This window comes from Triticum aestivum, chromosome 7A (genome assembly GCF_018294505.1).
Source record: "Triticum aestivum cultivar Chinese Spring chromosome 7A, IWGSC CS RefSeq v2.1, whole genome shotgun sequence".
Lineage (NCBI taxonomy): Eukaryota > Viridiplantae > Streptophyta > Magnoliopsida > Poales > Poaceae > Triticum > Triticum aestivum.
The window spans coordinates 373,857,025-373,865,464 of NC_057812.1; positions in this window are offsets into that span (position 1 = coordinate 373,857,025).

An 8,440-nucleotide genomic window follows, 5' to 3' on the forward strand; every position below is an offset into this window, starting at 1 on the left:
CCGATCGGCGTCTGGCGGCAAGGATTTGAGGACGTTGGTGAAGCTGAGGCCTGGATTGCGGAAGGCCACCTTCATCAGCACCTTCTGGAGAACCCCGGTGCAGATTTTGCGCGACTCGTCGGCCAGCTGCTTTGGGATCCTTTCCCGGAGCCGCTGGAGTGCCGTCGCCACGCCCTTGAAGAACAGGCTGAGCTTGGCGCTGGGTTGGAGATTCTCGTCGGAGGGATACCCAAAGTCCTCCATCCCCAGCTGTGCCAGCTCCTCGTTGATGACTGCGGCAATATTCACCAGACCCTCAGTCCAGTGCTCCACAGTATCTCTGAACGAGTTCTGGGTAACTGTGATGCTCTCCAGCAGCGCCTTGTCAGCTTTGACCTTCTCGGACAAGGTTTTCTCCCGCTCCTTGGCGGCCTCCAGCGTCTGCATCAGCGTGGCCAGCTTCAACTCCAGGTCCGCATTGGAATCCTTGGCGGCGCTGAGCTCCTTGCCCCTCTCAGCGAGAAGACCTTGCAGCTCACCGTGGGCGGCAGCATCCTTCTCACGCTCACGCTTGAGCGCGGCAAGCTCCTCGCCGCTCTTCCTGATATTGGCCTCCAGCTGCGCCACCTTCTCCTCCAGCTCTTTCTTGGCGGCCTATGCGATCGCGGCAGCGTCCTTTGCTTCCTTGAGCGCCCCACCAAGTGCTTGCTCGCGCTCGGCGAGCTCCTCCTCGTAGCTGTCGAGGTTGGCCTTCCGCTGCACCAATTCGCCTTCTCGCGCGGACTGCTTCTCGGCGGCCAGCCTTTGTTCCTCCTCAGCTTCGGCCTTCTCGAGAAGGAAGGCCGTGCGCTCCTCGTCGAGTTGCTCCCGCTCCTGTGCCAGGGACCGGAGAGCTTCTTGATTTTGGCCCCGGAGCTCCTCCGCGCGCTTCTCCATGTCAACACCCGCCTTCGCGAAAAGCGCTTCCCAGGAAGCCAGCTTGGCTTGCCGTGCACGGTAGAGTGACAGCAGCTTCCGCAATAGCTGCTCCTCCTCAGGCTCGCCACTGCTGCTGCTGGGCGTGTCGACCAACGACAGTCCAGCAGAGGCGAGCACCTCCCCATCAAAAGTTTCCCCCTCGACCGGCGCCCTGGAGCTCGACACTCAGGGTAGCTTGATGAAGATATCGTCGCCGGCCTTCAAGTAGGCGCCGGGCTGGGGCTCCTCGGAGCCCGGCCCCGCAGCAGCGGCAGAAGGATCGGCGGTCGGTGCAGTGCCTGGCGCTCCTGCGGCCTCAGGGTCATCAGTGCGATCGCCCGACCCCTCGCCGGCTTCTGCGGCGGCAGCCTTGGCGGCCTCCTCGCCGGCGGTCTCATCAGCACCGGTCCCTTCCTCGCCGGCGCCCTCTGTCTCCATTGGCTCAGCAGCAGATGGGTCTGAAGAACGAAGAAGGGAGAAAAATCAATCAAAAATCCAAGAGAAGAAAATCAAAAGAAGAAGAACCCAAGGGAAAGTTTTTGGACAAGTGAATTACCCATGCCAAGATCTGCAGTTGCGGTCTCGGCCGCTGCAGGATCGACGGTGATGCCCCTTGTCGGAGAGTTCTCCCTTGCCGGAGAGCGCTCCCTTACCGGGAACCCCTCCCTTGGCGGCGTAGTCGAAGCAGATGGCACTTCGGGACCAGCTTCCGGGCGCTCCTGATGTGGCTGCTCTGCTCCTACACAAATCAACAAGCAAGATATCAACAAAGGAAAAAGCACTCATGCGCGCCCGACAGTAGAAAGCTAACTATGAACTTACGCTGGGGGTTGCGCTGGGGGCTGCTTTGAGGAGTGGTTGCCGGGTCCGTCAAGGTGGTCTCGGACCCACCCCCTGCTGACACGGTGGGGTCATCTTCGATGACGATCACCGCGGCCTTGGCCCTCTTCGCCGCTCTCTGGGCCAGCGTCCTGAAAAGAAAGGAGTCCAGATTGAAGCAAGTCAGGTACAAGATAAAAACAGCAAGATTGAAGAACTACAAGAGCACCAAAGAAACTTACTCTTCTTCCTCCTCGTCGGAGCTGAGCGCGGAAAGATCGAAGTCCGACTCCCCTCTGGTGCGGCGGGGCGGAGGAGTAGGATCCCTTGCCCGCTTGGCGGGGGCGGTGGCAGTGGCCCGGGAAGATCCCGCTCCAGTTGTCGCTGCTACGTGAGGCGCCCCCGCGGCAACATTGCTTGCCGCGGTAGAGCGTGTCGCACGGCTCGGCGGCTGTTGATCCGGCTACCGCCCCGCTACGTCCGCGGCCCTGCGAAGACGCCTTCTTGGCAGGGCCGGGGGCTCCGCCTGCGGCAAGCTTTCTGAAGGCTCGGGCTCTTCCTCGCCGGCCTCGCTCGGCTCAGCTTCAGAGCCGGCAGACTCTTCCTCACCAATGAACTCTGCGCGCTCGGCGAGGTTTGCCGCCTCTGCCGCCTCCGCCTCCTCCACAGTGAACCCAAACACGCCCGCGGCAGCTGCGGCCGCAACCTCTTCCGCCCTAGTGGCGATGCGCTGCAGCTCCTCGTCGGTGGTGTCACGGGTGAGGCTCTTCTGCTCGTCAGCGTGGACCGGCACTTCTTCCAAGTTGTCGAAGAACGCTTGCACGACGTCATTCGCAGGCTCTTGCCAAGTTGGAACGATTCCGCGTGAATCGCACAACGGCATCATGGCGTGGATCCGGTCAAGCGAAGAATTGTTGCACAATGGAACGACGCCCCTCGGCAGCGTGAATGGGTGCTGGGGGTCGCGTTTGAATAACTCCAGGAGCATTGCGTCCAGCTCCAAGACGGTGAAGTTGTAGTTGAGGCCCGGGCGCAGCCTCATGATGTCCGCCAAGTTCTTGAATTCCTAGGCGGGCCTCCCCCTCTCCTGCAGGGGGGCGATGCGGCGGCGGAGGAAATCTGCGCCTACAGCGCCTACAGTGAGCCCAGCAAGCCTGAGGCGAAGGATCCTAGTAATGGCGATCTTCATCCTCTCGTCTTCCGGGGCCACGTTGCTCCAGTCATTGCCGCGCACTATTGGAGCTTGGCGCACGGCGGTGAAGGGCTGCGGATTCTCCTCGACGATCCAGCACCACTCCGCTCTCCGCTCCTCCCACTTGCTGTGGAGCTCACCCTCCAAGTACGCCTCCTTCTTGCCGACTCTCGAGATCTAGGCGATCCCTCCGGCAAGCAGCTCTCCTCTCTCTACCCGAGGTATGAAGAAGTGGCGGAAAAGGGCAACATTGGGGTGGACTCCGACAAAGTTTTCGCACAAATGTGTGAAAACTGCCATGGTCAGAACGGCGTTGGAGGTGAAATCAAGGAGGCGGAAGCCGTAGGTGTTCATGATATCGCAGAAGAACTCTGAGAAGGGCGGGTAGAGCCCCCAATAGAAGAACAGCGCGAAGAATGGGTACCCGTTTGGAGCCAGCTCCGAAGCAGCGGCCGGGAGTACCCTCGTGCGCGAATGCGCACGCGTCTCCGTCGCCCAAAAGAGGTAGAAGTACTCCCTCAGCTCCTTCACGCCGAGTTGGGGGGAGAAGATCGCCCGCTCCTTCCGCAGCGCCGCGAGCCGCTGCGCCTTGGCCGACTTCACGCCCTTTCCCTTGTCGGCTTTCGGAGCCATGGCGGAGCTGGTGGGGGAGGTCGACGGCGTTGGTGATGCTGGTGGAAATGGGGGGCGGAGCGCTGCTCTCTCGGCTTCGAGAAGAAGGGGGGGAGCGGCGGAGGTTCGTGAAGATGGAGTAGTAGCAACCAACGAGGGGGAACAAACTGCCCTTGTTTCCTCTGCTTATAAAGAGGGACGGGGCGGACGTTTCGCCCTTCCGAATAAAGAACCACCCACGATCTCTCCCACGACGCCGCATTCAACGTGTGCCGTTAGGGGAGAGCGCGGTGGATACGGAGCGAGATTCGGCGTGGCCCAGTCCGCGTGTGCCCGTGCTCTGTTTTGGGCCTGGCCCAACAGCGCTCGGCACCGTGTCTTGCCCAGGCCCGGGGGCTCCTGTCGGTGTACTAGAATAGGGGTACCCTAGTACCCCGAACTTGTGCACGGGTAGTTGCAGCACCCCGCGGCAAGGCTTGCCAGGAGAACGCCAAGATCCTCTGTGGTTCTCTTGGAGCCATTCAAGAACAAAGTATTTAAGCTCAAGAGACAAGGCCCCGGCAAGAGGAGCTTGCCGGGAAGGCCAACCAAGGCACTCCAAGGAACTTGCCGCGACGCGCCACGCGCTCCGGCAAGGCAACAAGGCCCCGAAAAGAGGAGCTTGCCGGGAAGACCAACCAAGGTACCTCGAGACCCGGTGAGCGACAAGCTTCCGGACCCGACAAGATAAAAACAGCGGCAAGGCGCTTGCCGCGGCAGGCGGCCACTCTGTGCCCACGCTCCAGCGCATCCACCAACGTGTCGCCCTGGGGGCCTCTCCAGGCGCGCGTGGAGGGAGGCTGTGCAGCCAGCGGTGCGCAGTGGCATGCGAAGCTGACAAGATCGCCATCGTGGCGAACGGTGGCGCCCCTAACGGTCCTTTTCTGCACTGTTTGGGCGACCCAGACGGGCATTTAATGCCCTTGTCCCCTACCGTCAGGGTTAGGTAGGGTGCACTATACAAGTAACTGTACCAACCACCCCACTTTTTACATTTGTACCCTTCTCTGCGTTGCCACCTGTCAGTGACCCCTTGAGCATATAAAAGGAGGCCCATGCGCAATGTAGAGGGGGTTCGACCCATTCGTAACCCAGAAAAACACTACGCTCTCTCTCTCTGGAGCAAGACCACAAGATAATCAAACAAGCAGCAGTAGGGGTGTTATCTCTCCGGAGAGCCCCGAAGCTGGGTAAACTCCTCGTGTGCTTCGCCTCGATCTGCTCTTCGTGCGATCTCCGCCCCCCGCCGAACTGAAAGGGGCCCGGTCCGCCGGCCCCATAGGTGTTCGTGGATCAGTTTCCCCGACACTCCCCATCCTCTTGGACACAAGCTGCCAGATCCACAATTGACATAGGCTGCTTATAAGTATCCTTAAAATTCTGGATAAAACGGTGCTTTAATTAGGCCCATGATTCGACAAAGTTAGCTGGCAAGCTTTTTAACCAAGTACGAGTTGTCCCCTCCAACATCATGGTGAAGTATTTAGCACACACAGCTTCATCCACATCTAACATCTCCATTGCCATCTCGTAGCTTTCAACCCATGCCTCTGTTTGCAAATCACCGGTGTAATTGGGTACCTTACGAGGTCCCTTGAAATCTTTGGGCAGTCGTACGTGAGACACGGCACCCCTAAGGAACTGAAGACCACACCTGGCTCCACTGAAGCAGTAGGGTGAACCGAAGTAGGTTGACGAACTCCATGTAGAGCTTCTAACTCGGCCTCTCGACGTGCACGACTATGATCCACCACATCCTGCGCATTGGCACCACCCCCCGGCCGGGTTGTGCCCTCGCGGCGAGTTACGGCGACGTGCACTGCTTGACACGGCCGGTTCATCCTCAACGTGCCTGCTGTAGCTCCGGCTCGGGCGGGGGGTGGAATGAATCCTCTCACAACTATGCGAATAAGCATGCTGCTGGTTAAAGCTGTTTGAAGGAGCTCTCTAGCCCGTCGTGCCTCAATCGCAGCTGGTGACTCGCTGTCGGTTGGGAGGGCTGCCAATCGTGAAGCCGAGGCCACAATGTTGTCCAACGGGTTGGAGTAATGCCCTGGGGGCATCGGAACATACTGCGGCACAATGTTGTTTTGGCGAGGTGGGTCCATCGTGCGCGGCTGAACGGGCGCTCCTGTTCCTGGCGCCTCCGTCCGGTTTAACACTGGCTGGTTACTAGTTCCTGCTCCTGGCGTGTTGAAGACATTTCTTGGCTCATAACCCGGCGGGAGATGTGACCGGTATCTTCTTCTCATGACTTCCTCTGAGGCATTCTGATCCAGCCTAAGCCGGTAGGCCTGAGCTTCCAACTCGGCCCGTTCCGTAGCCATCCTAGCATTCTCTACTGCTAGGTCTGCTTTAGCCTGAGGTATCTGATCTATCACCTTCACAATCTCCGTATTGTGCTGGTCCTGGGCTGCTGCGTCCACCTCCATGGCCATCAATGTTGCCAAAGCGTTAAACAAGTCAGACAGAACTTGAGCCGGAGGTGGCGCAGAGCCCGCTGCCCCCGCCGGTGTTGCTGTCACTGAACTGGAGATCATTGCCGCGGCTGTTGATGAGTGGTGTGCTGATTGTGTACCGGCCATGAAGATAGCGACCCGGTTTGGCAGATCAAGGGGGTCCGGAATACTGCTGCCATCGGACCCTCCGCTAATCCGGCCGTCCTGCAACTGATACAGCGATTCGGTCTCTCCAGTTGAAGACTCGTAGTCGGAGAAGACAACGGTTTATCCATCAGATGCCGGTCCATCCTCATATTTCGCTCCGTGGATGACACCTACGAAAACATGCCTTGCTGCAGGCTGAACCGGGGAAGGGCTTGCACACCGAGCCGTCTCGATGATGTCGGTCCAGGTGTCTAGCTCAGGGCCCGGTTCGCCGATCTTGCCGATGAAGACGTGAATCCCACCAAAGGGGACTCGATACCCGTATTCGATTGAACCGGCCTCCGGACCCCATCCTGGGTCGTCGATGTAGAGCTTGCCACGATGACTCTTCGTCATCCGGCCCACAGCGTATCCCTTGAGTCCATCAAAGCTGCCCTTCAAGAACTCGAAACCATCGTGCGATAGCCCCACGGTGGGCGCCAACTGTCGTGGGTTTGTCACGGCAGATGTCCTCGTGAAAGGACTTAGTTGTGGAGCCATCGCTATGGGTTATCTTAAAGGGGTTAAACCGGACAAGGGGACACGAGGGGTTTTATACTAGTTCGGCCCCTTCGATGAAGGTAAAGCCTACGTCTAGTTGTGATTTGGTATTGCTAGGGTTTTGATGACCAGGGAGAGAATCCGCTTTGCCTGGCTCTCGAGTTGTTGTCTGTTGTCCTCAAACCACGGTCGGGTCGTCCCTTTATATACATAGGTTGACGCCCGCCGGTTTACAGAGTCCAGAGACCGGATCATAGACGTGTCCGGCTCAGTCTCTATTCCTCTAACTTACAATACAAGTTATATGACAGAGTCGGTTTACATCTACAGGCTTTAACCCGCCTTTGGGCCCTGGGCCTTCGTAAAGCACCACCATCTTCACATCTTCATGGGCTTCTATCTTCATGGAGCTAACCCGGCTACTCCTAGCCGGTTTACCTCCAGTAACCACATCCCCAACAAATACCGTGCGTGAGGCGACAAAGTGATATGATGTGTTACATGCTTGATCAGTGTGACCTAGGATCGGGGTCCCTACAGCTTTGGTATCAGAGCCTAACTGCCTGTAGGATTACCAAGCCAAACTGGTCGAAGTTGAGTCTAGAAATGCTTTATTTATATAAGGGAATTCATTGTGGAAGGGAACGTAATGCTCTTTTTACTCCTTTACCTTATGTCCCTTTGATCTGAGTCACCCTCTTCTTTTCTACGGGGTTAAGAAACTAGGCTTTCTCATCTATCTATCAGGATCACGTGTTACTAATCCATAGACTTGTAGGGATGTTAGATTCAAGCCTCAGTTCAGTTCTTACCACCTCCGTGTGTTGACAGTTGCTCTCGAAACATTGATATTGTGATGTTGAGTGGTTATGGCACCATTTTGTAGGATGTCTCAAATATTTTTGAGCATTTACAACCATTATGCTGTCCGAGTCATCCCAAGTTTCTAAACAATCTGATGCACTTGCAAATCTTTCCTCCATGTTCCCGATGTCCTTTTGGGTTAGATTAAGCACACTAATCAGTGTGTTGAGGTACTCCATTGCCTCGACGTATATGTTGAAGTTATTATGGAACAAGGGTATCTTAGAGAACATCCTAGTAATCCAGCTATGTTTTGTATTTCCAGTGTGATAATTCTGGCCATCATTTTCAAAAGCATCCCGTGATGCCATTTAGTTAGTAGTCATTCTATTCCTGGGTTTTTGAACCTGAGATTCACCCTACTTACCTCATGTTGATAGTGTTTGCTAGTTCCTTTAGGATATTAGTAACCTTTGCGATAGTACTCGAGGTCCATGGTATTTCCTTCTTCCAAATAGCATGAACTGATTATGGCAGAAGTTCTTTTGAACCAAAAGATCACAACGAGAGTGCTCTTGATGAGTTCTCCATTCTACAATGTGAATCTGCCAGTTCTACCTTTCTGCATGGGTTATCCGGAAGAAATGTTAAGTTTTGCTTGACATACTAATCTATGCATCCACAACTCAGAAAGATATATGTCCCTTTGAGTTGTCCCTTTTTAGTGGTATTCTGGCCCTCGTGTATCACTTGATAGTCGGGAGTATTTTTGCATCCGTGTTCATCAATGCCTTCTACCCTTGTTGTCTGTCAAGTCATTCTATTTCAGAGTGACTAGGAGAAGCAAACTCCAGTACCTCATCCATTTCTAGGATTGGGTCGAAGCAATTGT